Raw genomic sequence first — 3,307 nt, forward strand, 5'->3', positions numbered from 1 at the left:
TAGAGGAGGATCCGGAAGAGGATGAAGAACCTATCGAGTTGGATGGAGGGGATGACTCTGGTACAGACTCGAAACCAGAAGTAGTCAACCCTCCAGCCATTAGGAGGAACTTCTAAGGACCGACTCCCGTTTGGGGAAGTCACCTCGTCCATTGGAGCCAACAACAAGGGATACACTCTCCCTACGGTATGTGTCGAGACTTCTACGACATCAGGGACGGAGGTTCAGCCGACCGAGCACTTCTGGTGATGGTAGGTAAACTGGCCAACCAATCCTACCAATCGGGGGTCCAAGCAAACCGAATCCACGAAGTCAACGTGGAAGTACAAGTCCACACGGCCGATATCCGTCGTCTGGATATGTTGCAGAATGACACCCACCTCCGCGCCGATGCATTCCAAACACAAATGAATGCAACCCTCGTAGAGTTGGGGGAACAACAAGCCGCCTTCAATAGGCGTCTTATGGAGTCAAAGCAATCGGATGCGGAGTCAAGCTCCAAGCGCAACACACGTCGCAAGTAGTACTTGCGAAAACCTCAAATTTTGTTATAAGATAGGACTTCAGCTAAAAGTTTTTACTTCCTTTAAATTCTTGTAATCGGAGACCCTTTTAAGGGTCAAATTTTCGTGATCGTTGTATCATCAATTATGTTAATATAATTCGCACGCTATTACTACTACGCTGAGTATCTCGTTCAATCTTTAAAATATTTTGGAAAAACCATACGCTTGTTCATGTATTCGGATTTACGAATAAGCTTCGCTCTTCTATCTTTGAGACTCATACTATCATCTGTTGTTGAACTATAGCAATTTAGTTCATGAGACACATACATTTTCTATACTATGGACTTCTTATCCTTGTCTTTTCAATCTTTAGTTGAAGGATGCCTCCGCGTAGAAATCCGAGACGAAACAACGGTGGGGAAGCACCGATACCACCACCACCTCCACCTCCTCAATTTGATGCTGTCATGTTCCAGGCAGCAGTCACCGCAGCTGTAGCAGCTGCCATGTCACAGATCAATACCCCTGTTACTACTGGTTCAGGAATTGGCATACATCCTTCCAACCATGGCGATAGTCATGGGCAACCCCGGGAGTGCACCTATAAAGACTTTACGAATGCTAAGCCCCAGATGTTTAATGGAACGGGTGGTGTGATGATTTTAAGGCAGTGGATTGAAAGAACGAAATCAGTATTTGCAATCTGCTCCTGCCCAGAGCACAGCAAGGTCAAGTTTGCAACTTACACACTTACTGATAGGGCTTTAACTTGGTGGAATGGCCACATTAAGGTACTTACCCTGATAGTGGCAAACTCAATAAGCTGGGAGAGCTTGAAAATCATATTGATGAGGGAGTACTGTCCACGAGGAGAGATTCAAAAACTCGAGCATGAACTTTGGACTCTGGGAATGATTGGTACCGACATAGCAACTTATACCAACAGATTCTGCGAGCTGGCAATCCTTTGCCCTGATATGATTGCTCCCGAGAGCAAGAAAATAGAGCGATACATTTGGGGACTGTCGCCCCAAATTCAGTCAAGCATGTTAGCTTCAAAACCTGACACTTTTGAAAGTGCCAAGGAGCTGGCACAATCGCTTATTGATCACGGAAATCATCAAAACTCAACAACTTCTACACCAGAACCACAAAAGGGAAACAACAATAACAACAACAAGAAGAAGAGAGGGTGGAATAAGGGGAAGGGTGGGTCTTCCCAAGAATCCTCAAAGAAACAACAACTGGTTGCCGTGAACGCTGCGACGATACCTACTACCGTTCCTACAAATCACTACCCAACAAAGCCTTATGTGGGCAACCTCTCAAAGTGCACCAAGTGCAATTACCACCACCATGGACCTTGTCGGGAAATGCAGTGTCCAACTGCAACAGAAAGGGACACACTGTTCGTTTCTGTAAGGCCCCCGTAAAGCCGATCACTCAAGTTCCCGGTGCTGGTGTAGGCGAAGCATGCTACAGTTGTGGCGAAGTGGGCCACTACAAAAGAACTTGCCCAAAGGCAGCAAATGCCGGTGGAGTGGGACGAGTATTAGCTATTGGTCACGAGGAAGTCGTAGCTGATCCTACAGTAGTTGCTGGTACGTTTCTTCTCGATAATTCATATGCATGCATCCTATTCGATAGCGGAGCAGAGAGAAGCTTTGTGAGCCAAAACTTTATTCACTTACTTAAACGTAAACCTAGCATGTTAGAAGAATCATTCACTGTATAAATGGAAAATGGAAAAACGGAAATTACTAATTGCATATACATGGATTGTACATTAACTTTAGACGGTCACTCTTTCCCAATCAACCTTATGTCGGTCCAAATAAAAAGTTTCGACGTTATTGTTGGCATGGATTGGTTAAGTCCTCTTCGCGCCGACATCATGTGCTTTGAAAAATCTGTTCGTCTAAATCTCCCTAACCATGAAACATTAGTGATTTACGACGACAAATCAAGTACAAACCTTCGCATCATTTCGTGCATCCAAGCTCGAAAGTGTTTGCGGAAGGATTATCAGGCATTTCTTGCACACATCATCGATACAAGTCAGGAAGTAAAGGATATAAATAGCATCCCAGAGGTACGGGACTTCCCCTATATTTTCCCAGAAGAACTACCGGGATTATCACCACAACGCCAAGTCGAGTTCAGAATCGACTTAATTCCAGGGGCTACCCCTATAGCAAAATCGCCTTATCGTCTGGCACCAGCAGAGATGCAAGAAATTTCCAGTCAGCTTAACGAAATTCACCAAAAAGGACTCATTAGACCAAGTTTCTCACCATGGGGAGCACCGGTCTTGTTTGTGAAGAAGAAAGATAGATCGTTCCGGATGTGCATCGACTACCGAGAGTTGAACAAACTCACTGTCAAAAATCGTTACCCTCTACCCCGCATTGACGACCTATTTGATCAACTTCAAGGAGCGAGCTACTTCTCAAAGATAGATCTACGATCTAGATATCACCAATTACGAGTGCTGGAGGAAGATGTTCCCAGACAGCCTTCCGAACCCATTATGGACACTACAAATTTGTAGTGATGCTGTTCGGATTAACCAACGCACCAGCAGTATTCATGGACCTAATGAACAAAGTGTGTCATCCTTATTTGGATCAGTTCATCATCGTATTCATTGATGATATACTTATCTACTCCCGAAGTAAGGAAGAACATAGTCAGCACCTACGAAGAGTCTTAGAAACACTACGATCAGAGAAGCTTTCTGCGAAGTTCTCTAAATGTGAATTTTCAATTCGAAGAGTCGAATTTTTGGGCCACGTTGT

Source organism: Lactuca saligna, chromosome 4, assembly GCF_052625555.1.
Source record: "Lactuca saligna cultivar CGN05327 chromosome 4, ASM5262555v1, whole genome shotgun sequence".
Classification (NCBI taxonomy): Eukaryota; Viridiplantae; Streptophyta; class Magnoliopsida; order Asterales; family Asteraceae; genus Lactuca; species Lactuca saligna.